This window comes from Indicator indicator, chromosome Z (genome assembly GCF_027791375.1).
Source record: "Indicator indicator isolate 239-I01 chromosome Z, UM_Iind_1.1, whole genome shotgun sequence".
In the NCBI taxonomy this organism is placed as follows: Eukaryota; Metazoa; Chordata; class Aves; order Piciformes; family Indicatoridae; genus Indicator; species Indicator indicator.
The window spans coordinates 797340-813158 of record NC_072053.1 but is presented as its reverse complement, the minus strand read 5'-3'; positions in this window follow the sequence as shown (position 1 = coordinate 813158).

Sequence of the window (15819 nt, the reverse complement as noted above, 5' to 3'; positions counted from 1 at the left end):
ATTAATTAATTGCCAGCATAAAGGCTGTGATACAAGTAGAGAAATTTATGTATCTCTAATATGTGACACTATTCATCATTCCAACTGTTTAGAAACAATTATAAATATGCATACTGTCACATGTCCTGTTATATTTAAGATCATCACTTCAGAAATCATACATTTTTTGGTAATTTTAAAAGCCTATTGAACCAGAACCGACCAACTGCCCTCAAAAGTCCTTTTTTCTTCATCAATATTGCAGAGTTCAGCTACAGAATTCTTTCCCAAACAGTGCTGCTTAAATCTGGTATATCATCCAAACCAAGTTTGCCTCTTAGAGCTGTTAAGATTCTCTCTTCTCACTGTTCTCAGGGTTGATCTAGAATAACATTTTCATACTTGGGAAAAAAAACAAAAACAAAAAGTTGAAAGAAATTTGTGCATTGTACCCATCACAAAATATTTTGGAGCACTTGGGGAAGGTTTTGTTTTTCCTTTTGGGATTGCTCTACTTTGCATAACTATCAATGTGCAAAGAATTATCCAACATTATTGCAGTATTTGCAATTCTATCCGGAGTCAAACTTCAGAAACACATTGAAAGAGTGTGTTCCTGTGAGAAATCTAGCTCAAGTTTTAGATTAAACTTGGGCAGGATTCAAGTTAACTTTGAAGTTTCCTCTCAAAAAAATCTTTTGCTTTTATACTGGTGTGTTTCAACCTTCCTTAGTGTGCAGAAGCACCTAAATAAATTTAGACCTGTTTGGTATTGTGATTCTCTTTTCTTAAGTTTCTGTCACAGATCCTTTAAGAATGTGGGATTGATTTCCTACATGAAATCCATGATAAGCCAACAGCTATGAACAATGACATATAAGCAATTCAGTCTTCTGCCAGATGAACACCTGAGAGGGATGAGGAAAGCATGGAAAAAACATTGAGGGATTGGAATGACAGTTACTAGCAAGAGTGTTACCAGCACAGCAAGAGTGGCTGTCAGTGGCTCCATGTCCCAGTGAAGGCCAGGGACAAGTGGAGGCCCTCAGGGATCAGTCCTGGGATCAGTCTTGTTCAACATCTTTGTTGGTGCCATGGACAGAGGCATTGAGTGCACCCTCAGCAAGTTTGCTGATGACACCAAGCTGTGTGGTGCAGCAGACAGGCTGGAGGGAAGGGATCCATCCAGAGGGACCTGGACAGGCTGGAGGGAAGGGATCCATCCAGAGGCACCTGGACAGGCTGGAGAGGTGGGCACAAGCCAAGCTCAGGAGGTTCAACAAGACCAAGTGCAGGGTCCTGCATCTGGATCGAGGCAATCCCAAGCACAAATCCAGGCTGGGCAGTGACTGGCTGGAAAGCAGCCCTGAGGAGAGGGACTTGGGGGTGCTGGTGGAGGAGAAGCTCAACAGGAGCTGTCAATGTGCACTTGCAGCCCAGAAAGCCAAGCAGAGCCTGGGCTGCATCAGGAGAAGTGTGGCCAGCAGGTCAAGGGAGGTGATTCTCCCTCTCTGCTCAGCTCTGCTGAGACCCCACCTGGAGTACTGCATCCAGTTCTGGAGCTCCTATTACAAGAGGGATCTGGACATGCTGGAAGGTGTCCAGAGAAGGGCCACCAGGAGGAGCAGAGGGCTGGAGCTGCTCTGCTATGAGGACAGACTGAAAGAGTTGGGGCTGTTCAGCCTGGAGAAGAGAAAGCTCCAAGGAGACCTTCTTGTGGCCTTCCAGTATCTGAAGGGGGCTCCAAGAAAGCTGGGGAGGGACTTTTTAAGATATCAGGGAGTGACAGGACTGGGAGGAATGGAACAAAGCTGGAAGTCAGGAGATTCAGGCTGGATGTGAGGAAGAAGTTCTTCCCCATGAGAGTGGTGAGAGCCTGGAATGGGTTGTGCAGGGAGGTGGTTGAGGCCCCATCCCTGGAGGTGTTTGCAGCCAGGCTGGATGAGGCTCTGGCCAGCCTGCTGTAGTGTGAGGTGTCCCTGCCCATGGCAGGGGGGTTGGAACTGGATGATTCCTGTGGTCCCTTCCAACCCTGACTGATTCTATGATTGTACTAAGAAAAATCATTCACACAATGAAAGCGAGAGTGAGAATTACTATTCTCTCTACTTTAAGCTATATTCCATCCTTTGATTTATCCAAAGCCAAGGGATGTTGTGTTTCTCACTGGCTACCCCTTCTATGTATCTATGTCATGGTAGTTCTCTAACCTTTCAGAAGCCCAGTCAATGATCACTGCTTGTCAAATACTGGAGAACAAAGCAGGAAACCACCAGCTGACTCATGATAATGGCCTTAAAAGTGCTAACTGGTCAATAATGATACACCTGGTTAACCTTTTTGTTCTTCAGTCTGAGGCAAGTTTAGGGTGATCTGTGGAAACATAGTAAAAATAACACACTTCCATGCTTTTAAGCAAGCACACACAGCAGGCTGAAACCGGACCACAGCTGTCAGTGCTAGTTCTGAAGATTAGCCAGAGATCATGTTCTACTCCTGTTACTTGCTTGCAGACCCTTTTATGTGTAAATTGGTGGTGGCCACTCTGAGTTAAATTAAGTAAGGAGCTAACTGCTTTACCTGTATGTCATTGAAAGAGAAAGATACTTCTATAGGAAGTTGTGATGTGTGTTATTGACTTGAGAAGTGTCTTTTGGATCTGTTCCAGGCTTTCAGAGAGAAACACATTTTGGCAGCCTTAAAAATATGCATTATGCTCTTGACACACCAGTCTATCACTTTAAATAATATGTATAAGTTCTTTTAAAAACAAATTGTTATTTAACCAGCAGGGCTGCTCTGTTCTATAGCTGGTTATAAATATATTTATTAATAATGGTGCTTGTACCTGACAGATTCAAACAGTTCACACTCAGCCATTCTTGAGCTTCATGTAAATATTATTTAGGGCATAGAATATACTTATTAAACCTCCAGCTTTAATATACTTAAGAAAACAAGGAATTAGACATTTACTAATGCCGTTTTTTTCACTAAAGCTTAGAGAATTTTGCATTTTCCTCCCCTTCATTATGCCAAACAGTTATGCCCTATTATGGACTAAAAACTTGTTAAATTATATGTATTAAATCAAGGTAATACACAGGAAAGAATTATGAAAAAAGAAGAGGCAGCACTAAAAATTTCCAAAATGCCCTACCCTTTCACCTTTGACACCTAAGGTTCAATTTCTTTCTATGATCAGAAGTGAAAATGAATCTGGTGGTTAGAGGTGAGACTGTCAGAGCATCCTCATCACCACTGGCAGTTTCTTCTTGAGAAAGACCTAGATCTTGAGCAACAGGTAGCACAGACATCAGAACTAGTTTGGGTGGGGGAGTTAAGATTAATTTAATCCATGTTAAATTTTACCAGGAAAACAAAAATACTTTAGATCACAAACTGACAAGAGCTTCTGATTTTTTTTTTTTTAATTTAGTTCTTCTTTACAACTGACCTCACAGTTTCCTCCCAGCTCCAGTATTTCTGGTATGCAAAAGAAGGAATGTAAATAACTGAGAAGAGAACACCCAACTCTGATATCTGTGGATTGGTTAAAAAAATGATTCTTCAAGTTGCCACCACAACTGATCTGAAATCTTAACTTTTCTACAAGTTTAGCTGCTCCTCCTTCCCCCAAAATAATTAATTACTGATTGTCATTCTGCTTTTGCAATTAATCAGCTTTGTAAAGTGCTTCATTTGGTGCATTTGTACTGTTTAAATAAATCTGGAAACACTAACCTTGTCACGTTCAGGGGTCGAGTGTGGGAATGAATCTTGGGAGTACAGAGGGTAAAATACTTCAAGGGGTATCCACAAGAGATTTCATATGGACAATCGGAATTTATTTTCCAAGTGGATGGTGTACCCAGTGTAAGTGAGCACTGTGGCATGTTTTAAGGTCTCCTTAACCTGTCTGTGCAAATTGCATAAATCACAGCAATAAAGTCTCCCTATTCAACATGCTGGAGCTGAAGAGCACTGACCAGCTTTTGACCTCCTATTCTGGGCCCCAACTGACCCTAACTTAGAAGTTCAGGCGGTCAATAGCAGGTCACCAGGGGCATCTGCAGGCTTGCTTAATTCCAGCTTGATCACAAGGTTAAATATAAGCTGCACAGGTACCTTTTGCTGCCTCCTTTAAGACTTCCTGACCACCACAGCACATGTGGCTCTTATGAAGCCACCAAACAGATGGGAAATGTGTAGGAAAGCCAGGGAGGAAAAGGGAAAAGAAAAGAAAATAAGAACCAAGGTTTCTTTCTTGCTGGCCATCTCCAGTTTGTCTTAGACCAGGTTGGTCGTTTATCAGTATAATGGATCTACAGACAGCCCTAAACAATTGTCAAACATTCTTTTAAAGGCCATTAGTTTTTCAACTAATATATATCTGTTTTGTGCATTTGTTGAACCCTTCACTTGTCACTGAAAAGGGCCTGTTAAACTAAACAGAGGCCTGATCAGTTTTCAGTGAGCTCTGAGCCTCAGAGTTCACCTGGGTCACCTACAAGATTTATGAGACCCCGGTACCGGCATCGGAGTGGAACCGTGGGTCCAGCAGTGAGCTGAGCCTCCCCCCGCACACCCAGTCCTGCAAGGCTGCCCAGCCGTTCCCAGCGGCTGCCCCAGAGGCAGCAAAATTGATGACCTGTGCAGATACCAAAGTGGACATCAATAAAAGGAGATGGATGTGAACCATCAGAGTGACATGCCTCGCTGCTGGGGTGGCTGGGGAGAGGGGGGAACAGGTTAAAAAAACACAGGAAAGTTATTTATATAAGCTTCAAGGACAAGGAGTTTGTCACTACTTGCTTGAGAATTTAATCTTAACGTGTGCTTTCTTCTGGTTTCCATCATCCTCCAGCTGACAAAAAGACTGTCAAGGTATTGTGACTGTGAGATAGCTCTGTAGTGGTCTCAAGTGCCAGAAATTGTGCTTGCAAAGTCAATTTTAATATAGTCTCAATCACAGAAAATCACAATAAATTCACAGTGGCCTCCACCAACAAACATCAAATAATGTTCTCAACTTCATAAAGCATAAACATTTCTTTACTGAAGGAGGGATCAGGCATTGGAACAGGCTTCCTGGGAGGTGTTCAAGAAATCTGTGGACATGGCACTTGGGGAAGTGTTTTAGTGGCCATGGTGGTGTTGGGTTGACAGTTGGGCTCAATGATCTTAGAGGTCTTTTTCAGCCTTAGTAATTCTATGATTCTAAACAAGGGGGGAAGTTCTCTTAACACAGGTATTTGGAAACTTCAGGCAAATGGTTTCATTGTGTTTCTAGGTACATGACTAATTTTATGCTCATGTCACTCTGAACTGAAACTCCTGAAATTCACCTGTGTAAGAGATATTCCTGCAGCAGGACAAATAACAGCAGGGCTAGACACCTCTTCATCCAAAGCCACCTTCAAATGCAAATAAATTGAGAACCTTGTCTTCTACAATAACCTTCTTTTCAGTTTTAGAACATGCTGAAGAAACCAACAAGGAAACAGTTCTCAAAATTTCTTTCCATTTCATGCTCAAATTGTTTACTTGCCCTCCGGGACATTTTCTGCATTCTTATGTATTATGTAAATGAGATCCAACTCTAAAATGTGATTTGTGTACTTGGAAGCATTCTGTATTAACATCCACATAAGAAGCAGTGGCAGATGTTTACAAATAAATGCTCAGCTCTCCACACACAACATTCAACAGCCCTCTTTCCCCTAAAAAGATGTTCTAAGGTGCAGCATCTGAGAGACACAAAGGGATAAAAGAAAAAAATGTCTCCTTAAGAAGATGTATTTTTAAGGAGAGTCAATGTTAAGCATGACCTATCATCCAAAAACATTGCAAACTCTTTATTAAACTGAATTTTGGGTTGCAACAAGGAACTTCCTGTACATGCACAAATTTCGGTTTCCTTTCAGTGAAATAAAAATAATATTAAAAACCTCAGTAACATAGATGTAAGTTTCTACTTATGGCATGTTGATACCCTCCACGGAGGACATGATACCATAATTATTATTTACTTTTTCCTCTGCAGTCAGAGGAAAACAGAAATTAATAGTTTCCAAAATCTTTTCAAGCTGATGTAATTGTTTACATCAGAATCAGAAGCAGTCCTGGGAGGAGAGAGATGTTGTGTGAGGACTCCTTCCCCTTAGGTCTGTCCCCAACACATCAACACTTTGTGATGACTCATGTTCTCTCTGTCCTTACACATTTTGTACATGGATTTTCTAGTGGAAGGAACAGGGGCCAAGGAAAGGCTTAAATGTTCTTGGGTTCAAAGAAACAACTACAAATTGAGTAGTTTCTAAAGGACTTCATTTAGAAGTTACAAAACCTTTTCTAGTGCAATTTCCAAAGGGCCTCATGTAGCTGAGGAGGGAAAACCTATGTCTTTTAGCAATATGACCCATAAAAAGCACTGCTTTTTTCCAAGTTAATATCACTAACCAGCCATGGCTGGATTAAATTTCAGCCAAGTCACTCTTAAGAGAACATTGTCTTCTCTTCCTCTCAAGAAGAAAATGCTTTATTTGTATTAGTCCCAGTGGTTTAAAATTTTATGGGGTTTGTTTGCCAAATGGGTGCAGTTCATATTGTTTGGGGTATTATAATAAAAAGAATAATGTCATTAAACTCTTCAGAATTTATTTTTGCTTTATCTTCAGCAAGCTGATATGTAGATGGCAACTCTGTAACTTGGTGATTCTTCGTGTCCTCAACTGATCCTACATGCGTGATCCTGAAGCACATCAGATGCTTAAACATCCACATGGTGTTAGAGAGTACATTATGTTTTGGAAAGTTTGGTTGCCTTTATCTCAGTGAAGTACTAATGCTGTGAACAATTCAAAAGTCCTGGTGGGCCTTGTAACTGCTGCAGGAACGCCAGACATTGTTCAAAGTCCATTCAGAGTTTATAAACCCAGGGCCCCACTGACAATTTACAAGTTCCCCAAGATCTCACATGGATCTGACAAACCCTCAGGAGTCCAGGAGGTTTTATAGCCTCCATGGGAGCTCCTGCTGTTTTATAAACCTTGCAGGAGAACTTGTGTGGGTATATAAATGTATTCAGCAGGTTTTTCAGGATTTTATAAAGTCATCAGGAGGTTTTCATCATGTCTACCCTCTCACCTCAAGATTCACAACCTTAGCCCAAAAAACAAAACAGCTTTACCCTGACAACTTGTTGTAGGATCACCAAAAAAGCCTTTTCAGCACACAGTTGTTAGATGTCTTCACTGAGTTAGCTCTGCTCCAACATTTTCACTGGCATTGAGGATCTCAGTTTCTCCTAAAGCAGCAGCACGGAGTGATGCAAGTGCATATAGTGGAAAATTTAATGTCAAGATGATGATCTTAAAGGTCTTTTCCAATTGAAACAATTCTCTGATTCCATAGGCAATTTACTCCAAAATTCTGAATGAAACCAAAGAGCCAGTTTTTATGGACAAAAGTTAAACCAGTCCTGTAAGGAAACTAGGATCAAGCAATCTCATTGCAAGACATTCACACAAAGGCTTACAAATACATTATGACATAAAAGATTTTTGATTTGCACACTGTCAGACTCATTTTAAATTTCCATTAGTTTTAATTTCCTCACGCAATGAAATATATACACCTCGTGAGGAATTGCCTGCATTTGTCTGCATAATTCAGAAATGTATAAATAAAAGTAAAGCTCACAGGTCTCCTATTAAAGTGCTCATTGAGGAAAAACTCTATAATAATCAGCTTTTGAAGGTAAAAGCATGCTTTCTAGTTTGCATTAATTTTAAGAGGGATTGCCTGTTGCCAAACACAGTAGCAAAACTCTGGTGTTTATGAATAAAATATTTATGCTCAAATGCTGCTTTCTTTCTTTTCAATCGGGTGTCCATCAAGACTGTAAGCAGACCCAGTCCTAAATTCATTAGCTGAAAGAATCTTCTTTGGTTATTTTCACTTTGAAATTCATTAGTGGGCAGGACTAAGACGGTTCATCAATTGCTGCCACATTTTTTATGGCAAAAACACTAAACAGAGGAACAATCACAACTGACTTATTTTTTTTTTAAGTCAAGTTTAAAACTGAGTTTGTAGATACATATAACCCCCCATCTAGAGACAATTTATGAGACATTTCTGATCAGCACACACACACTTTCCCCTGATGAGATTAGGAATTAACATCTCCAGAGGAGGCATACAATGGCTGCTAATGGGATATCACACCCCACATATATATTTTTAATGTATGTGAAAATATTGCCTCGGGATTTTTTTCCTTTCTCTGCAACCCTCTCATGTTGTACCAAGCAGAGATTGCATTGCCATGCGGATTTTATAATTTGTCCAAAAAGTGAGATTTAATGGGCAGATATCATTATGTTTTGGAGGGGGTGGAGGTAGTGGGGTAGAGGCAGCACTAACTTGTTCATTACAACTAAATATTTGTAATGTGGCTACTTCTAGTGACTCTGTAGCTGTCATTAAACACAAAATGAGCAAACTGGACAAAAACAACACTCAAGAATGGGGGTGGTTCTTCTTAGTCTTGTTTCTGTCTATTACTTTTTCTATCACTTCTTTTTCTATTAGTATGGTGTGTTACCAGGCACAAAGTGAAGCTAGAGAAGACAGGTATAATTCAAACCCACAAAAAAAAAAAAAAAAAAAAAAAAAAAAAAAAAAAAAAACCAAAACATATTCTTTTCTTCCCAGTTTTCATTGTAGTGATGAATGGTATCTTGCCATCATTGGCTTCTGGGTTTTCATAGGCTGTGCTCTGTGACTGCTAATGAAAACCAGGATTTTTAGGGTCGATGATCCAAACAGCCATAAGACTTCTGAGGATGAGACAGGTTGTATATATTTTTAAACCAGAAAAGTAAATGCTGGCTAAATATTCCAGTTCTCTATTTGTCCACTTTGGAGCTGTGTCATTTTGGATCACTGTGAATTGTGGCAATGAGGAAATTTTGGCAGCTTCCAGAACAAAATCAAGAATATAAATATAAATGCATTTTCTTCCTCTGTATCCTCTGACAAATCACTTTCATTGCCCCTCCCCTCCCCCCCTCCCCATTTTACTGCTTTCTGCACACTGTGGCAATGTTTGTGAAGACCAAAAAAATCACTGTGTGGTGACTAAACATTTTTAGTTTTACTTTTGGGGTTTTATAATTTAAATTATATTTAATGTTTACTCTTTTTGTTAAGGTTATGCATGCACGTGAGTCTCACAATCAATGCAAAATTTCTACTCTTAATTAAAAGAAAGTTTGGTTTTGTTGGGGTTTGGGGTTCCTTTTTGTCATTATGAGTGCTGGGAAAAGTTCTGGGAACTTGAACTGAACATAAATACAAAGTTTTAAATATCATGGGTTTTATGCTGTTTCTTATTATTTTCTGGGACTGAGTGCAAAAGCTTTGTGAGCAGAGATACTGCTGTCTTGTCCATGTCTTGTCCTTTAGATTTTTGTCCTTAAGCTCTTCTGAGCAGGAATTGTAATGTTCTTTATACTTCCGTGCCTAGCACACTGGGATTGACAAGATTTGGGGCTCTATCAGCTGCCAACATATACAAGTGAAATAAAAAGAGCTGAAAACAAAACAAAGAGTCTCTTTAACATCTTTCATCCTTTGAGTGAGGGGATTTAGAAGAGAAGAAAAACATTAATTCCTCTGCTTTGTAGCTATTGCACTGGGATAGTGGATAGGCAAAGAATAAGGTCTCTTTCATTTAAATAACTATCTTTGTACATGTCTACACTTCAGGCTTCATTGCAGTAGACAGATATCCTAATATACCAGCACTTGGGCAGTTGTCCTGCTGCAAAAACAGTATTTCTACCTGAACTAGGTGGGAGTAAAAATAACCAAACCAAACCAAAATTAAAAAAATAAAAACACAAAACAAACAAACAAACCCCAAACAAAACAACAGCAACAAAAAAAGAAATGCTTTAATATCCTTCAAAAGCTGTACTGATCTCTGCATGCTGGATTATGGATGTTTCCAACCCTGTTAATATCATCTAATGTATCTCATACATGGGCTATGGCCATACATTAAGGGTTCTGAGGTATAATTTAACTTCCAAGAAGGAGATCCTTAAAGCCTCAAGTTTGGTGGTGGAAAAGAAATAATTTTTCTAGAGCTGTGATTAGCCACTTATCTCACTTTTTTCTTTTGAATGGGTAAGCACATTGTTTTTTCCCAATGAATAGCACAATGGGTACTGAAAGATGGAGGGGACATCAGATGTGTCCCTGTTAAATGGGTAAAATCCAAATGTTGATGTTTGCCAGGCAAAATCTCTAAACCTCTTGACCATCACCTAGAAGCAGGCAGTACAAACGTGATGATGATGATGAATCAGCTGCAATTATCCTGTTTCACCTGAAACAGCTTTCCTATTCTATACCTTTATTGTAAAGTAAATCCTTTTCAAGGGGCCAGTGACAACTCTAATGGATAATTTACAATCTACTGAGCTTCTGGATTAAATAACAGTGAGTCTGTAAACCAACAGGCTTCAGAGAAAACACCAGTAATTTGTTTATTGCCCTCTCTCAGTTCCCCAATTACGATTGATCTCCGCTTAACAGTCTAGTGCTGCTAATTATTTGGAAAAGAATGAAATGACTTAATCTTTATAGGCATCTTCTAGCCTAGGGTTTGACTTCATAATTCACTGTGTCAATCTCTCTCAAGCAAAGATAAGTGGAGTGCACAGTTACATACTGTACTTTAACAAATACTTAATTTATAAACAGCAAAGCCTAAGCAGTCCCTGCTAAGTATCTGACAAAACGGTGCGACTGATGGCATCTGGCTTTATGCCACTGATAAGCAGGCAGAGATGAGCCTCAGAGAGCACTTGTCTGTGCTGCTGTCCTGGCAAGGCTCAGGCTTGAGTCATAATTTAATCAGCTCTTTATCTCCTTATCGCTTCCAGGGTGTTGATCGCTGCGGGTATTTAACATGGGGAGGAACCTCTGCAGATGCAATCTCTTTGAAAGGTTCCATGAGCTGCTTCTTAATATTATTTTTAGCTGGAGAGTGCTTAGCTACAAACACTTGCATTTTCAGAAGACAAAGACACTGGGATTTATGTTGATAAGGTCTTAGCATCTTATTTTGGAGTTTCTTTGAAGTCTTCAATACTGAAAATTCAGTATTTGAGGATCTCTATCATTGGATCTCTTTGATACTAATATTGCACAATCCCTCATAATTGCAGGTTGCACCAAAAAATGTCAATGTACACTTTTCAGCTTTGCATAGGGGACACTCATGGAAAAGTCAAAAGTTGTGGCAGTTGTTCCAGTCCTGGGAACAGAAGTAGATGTGCTGGTTTAGAGCCGGACAGACCCTCTGTCACCTTGAGAGGGACAAAACAATGACACTCACAGAATGGATTGGAGAGTAGAATGCTATGAGAATGATCCATTTTCTTTTTCTTTTTTTTTTTTTTTTTTAATCCTAATGGTCAGTACATTCACTTGTGTTAGGAGCTCTTAGAATCATAGAATGTTTCAGTATGGAAGGAACCCTGAAAGGTCATCTTGTCCAACTCCTCTTGCAGTCAGCAAGGACATCTCCAACTAGATCAGGCTGCTCAGAGTCCCATCAAGACTGACCTTGAATGTCTCCAGGGATGGGGCCTCCACCACTTCCTTGGGCAACTTGTTCCAGTATTTCAGCACTCTCACAGTAAAGATCTTCCTCCTAATTTCCAACCCTTGTCTACCCTTCTGTAGCTGAAAAACATTTTGTTCTTCTTAACAGAAGTACGAGAACAGGGAGATTAGAAATTCTGAAATGCATCGAACACCTTTTACTTGATATTACAAATAAAATAAAAATTTTAAAAAGACAATTTGTTATTATTTAAGCCAATGAATTTCTGTCAGTAATCTTAAGGCTGACTTGCTCACCTTGAAGGATCTTTTCTTCATCATTCCTGAGGAACAGGATCCAAAACTCCCCCAATACCTCAACAGTATGGCTTGCATCCTTATCAAGGCAGTAGACATATTAATGAAATGTTAAGCAAAATGTACTTCTGCAGAACTCTTCCCCCTTTGTGTTTCAGAATAAACACCATTAAAGCAGTATTTGCATTCTGTACTGAGTTCACCTGTATCAGAACATCATTATTTTTGATTTCAAAACTTTTTTTGCATGCTCTCACACCACTAAGTTCTGACAAAGAATCTTCCCCAGGCCAATTTTTTTCTCATGTTTGTTGTTCTCCAGTCATATTGAGCTATTTCTGGATCAGATAATGGCAGGATCAGCTTATTCCAGATGTATGTTTGCATATGTTCTTTCCGAGGTTCCAAGTCCAGTTTTCTGAGTAAACTTGATTATGTTGTGTGATATAAGCTTAGGGGGCATCAGGAGAAATTATTGCACTTGTCAGAGAATCAGTAGAGGAGGATCAACAGTCAATACCAGAGGATCATTAGAACTGATTCAGATGGGATCCCCTGGGATAAAATAGTTGGTCAGAGCAGGAAAATCAGTCTGCACAAGTATGCTGATAACCAAGTGACAGGGCCTTCAACAGGATGGTTAGTAAGGGATACCAGACAAAGGGGACTGCAGCTTCCCAAAGAGGAGATTCTCCTGCTGACCACTAAAAAAAGAAGAAGGAGGGCAGAAACACAAAGACTGGGGGAGGGGAAGGAGGGAAGGAGGGAGGAGGGGCGGGAGTTAAGAGCAGATATAGGACTGTTTTCTGAGAAGAGATAAAAGTTCCAGAGCTTTTATGATTATGGTATGGAACTGAGACAGAGGAGTATACCTACCTGTTCTGGCTGCACATTACTGTATGCCCCAGTGCCCACAAATGCGCTGTTGGAGTATCATGAAGGGTTAACTCTGGTGCTGGGGTTGACTGCTGCATTGGGTTAGGCAGCCAATGAGACAGAGAAACCACAGAAAGGTAGTGCTGAAATCCAACAGAAAGAGCAAAAACACACAGGCTGGTGGGCAGGCAGTTCAAATGGCCCTGCAGCTCAGTGTACGTCCATCATAATGAGCTGGGTTTGGCTGTGCTATTTTCCAACAGCAAGATTCGAACCCATAAAGTAGGTCAGCTGGCACAGAAGCAAGTGTTCGTAGCTCCCAACAATTTCAGTTGGTGAAATGAATATACATATCCAGAGCAAGAGTATAATCTTGTGTCACGAGTACATTTGATCTAAAATAAATTGCAGTGAAACTTGCACTGAGGAGAAATTCCAGTAGGCAATATCCTCTCTTAAGACTGCTTCAAAGTATCCTCAAGATTTCTAGTACAATTATATCCAGATTTAGTAAAATGCCAACTCCACTTGGCAACTGACTTTTTTTTTTATTATTCCTAGTCCCTGGAGTGGTAGCTTAAGACATCCCCCATTCACCTGTCTGAAACACTTTCACATGTTCACAGGGCTAAATTAAACTGAAATTACTCTTTTTTTTTTTTTTTTTTTTTTAATAATCCGCAGTACAGCTCTTAGATAATCCCTAAAATAATTCTGAATAAAAAATATGCCATCAAACAAGCTTTGAGCATCTGCTCATTACACTGTCTAAAGTTAGTATGCAATATATTTCTAATTCTCTCAATTGTTTTCCTTGGATTTATTCTAATTCTATGCTAATAAGTGTGAGTACCAAATTTGTGATGCTTCTGTGGTAAATAATACATTTAAAATCTCAAGTGAGAGGTTTAGATCAGGAAGTGAACTGACTATCTGCAATGGCTGAGAAAATCTTTGAAAGGCTGTGGATATGTGGGAATGAATTTCCCCAAATTTATGCTTATAAATTTGAATTTGAAATAATATCATATGAATAGAGATGAAACACTTAAAAGCACCACACTCACCAAGGCTTCAGATTGGATTCTCATAGAAAAGGGAAACAACTAAAAAAGAAGCAAGTCATCTGCCTTCCAAAATCTACTTTTCTCTTGTTTCAGTGATATTCACTACCATTTACTGAGTAACAACAAAATACTCTTGATGCTGCTGACAGCTTGTGTTCCCTTCACACTACAACCCAAAGCATAATGTAATGCCCAATCTGTGTCCCAACTGAAGTTAGAGCTAAACCTGTGATCCACCAACCATATTTCAGGCCTCCAGGTTGTCCTTTCTTCATGTCACAGAATCACGGAATCACAGAAATAACCAGGTTGGAAAAGACCTTCAAGATCATCCAGTCCAACCTATCACCCAACACTATCTAATCAATTAAACCATGGCATTAAGTACCTCATCCAGTCTTACCTTAAACACTTCCAGAGATGGTGACTCTACCACCTCCCTGGGCAGCACATTCCAATGGCCAATCTCTCTTTCTAGGAAGAATTTCTTCACAACATCCAACCTAAACCTCCCCTGGTGCAGCTTGAGACTGTGTCCTCTCCTGGTTGCCTGGGAGAAGAGACCAACCCCCACCTGCCTACAACCTCCTTTCAGGCAGTTGTAGATGGCAATGTGGTCTCCCCTGATCCTTCTCTTCTCCAGGCTAAACACCCCCAGCTCCCTCACCTGTTCCTTGTAGGGTTTGTGCTCCAGACCCCTCCCCAGCTTTGTTGCCCTTCTCTGGACACGTTTGAGCATCTCAACATCTTTCTTGAACTGAGGAGCCCAGAACTAAATGCAGCACTCAAGGTGTGGTCTATCCAGTGCTGAGTACAGGGCAGAGTGACTTCCCTGTTCCTGCTGGCCACACTATTCCTGATGCAGACCAAGATGCCATTGGACTTCTTGGCCACTTGGGCACACTTCTGGCTCATGTTCAGCCATTTTGCTCCTGATACCACAGTAGAAGGAGTGCCTGACAGCCTATGAGGCTGGGCTGCCATTCAGTGGGACCTGGACAGGCTGGAAAGTTGGGCAGGAGTAAACATCATATTCAGTGAGTAGAGTCCTGCACCTAGAGAGGAATACCCCCTTGCACTGGTAGAGGTGAGGAGCTGACCCATGGAGAAGGTCCTGGGAATGCTGGCAAACAAGCGAACCGTGAGCCAGCAATGTGCCCCCATAGATAAGAAGGCAAATATTTAACTGGGGAGCATGAAGAAGAGTAAAGGGGGTTCATCTTTCCCTCTAGTCTGCCCTAGTGAGGTTGCATCTGGAGTATTGTGTTCAGTTCAAGGCTCCCCAGTTCAAAAGACACAGAGAACTACTGAAGAGAGTCCAGCAGAGGCTATGAAGATGCTGAGGGAACTGGAACATCTCTGTGAGGAGGAAAACCTGAGAAACTTGGGACAGTTTAAAATGAAGAAGAACAGAATGAGATTTGGGAATCTTCTCAATTCTTATCAACATCTAAATGGTGAAGGTCATTAGGATGGGGCTGGGCTTTTCTCAGTGATGGACAGTGATAGGACAAGGGGCACAAAATAGAACCACAGAGGTTTCACTTGATCTTAAGGAGAAACTTCTTTTGTGTGAGCATGCTGAAGTCTGGAGCAGGCTACCATAGAAGTGGAGTCTCCTTCACTGGAGACTTTCAAAACCCACCTGCCATTGTGATCCTGGGCAAGCTGCTGTGGGTGACCCTGGTTTAGCACGGGGGTTGGTCTAGGTGATCTCCAGAGGTTCCCTTCCAACCCCCACCATTCTATGATTCTAAGATTTTATGAAATGATGAAAAACACAACGAATGTCTATTATTCATGCACTGTGAATGCTTCCTAAAGTAACTTAGACACTTCCTTCACAGTAGCTTAGATGCTTCCTTTCTACTTGATAGTGCTTTTTTGTTTCCTCTATTAAATAGTGCTTGAAAACCACAACTTCAGTCAATCAGTAAACAGCATCATTACTTCT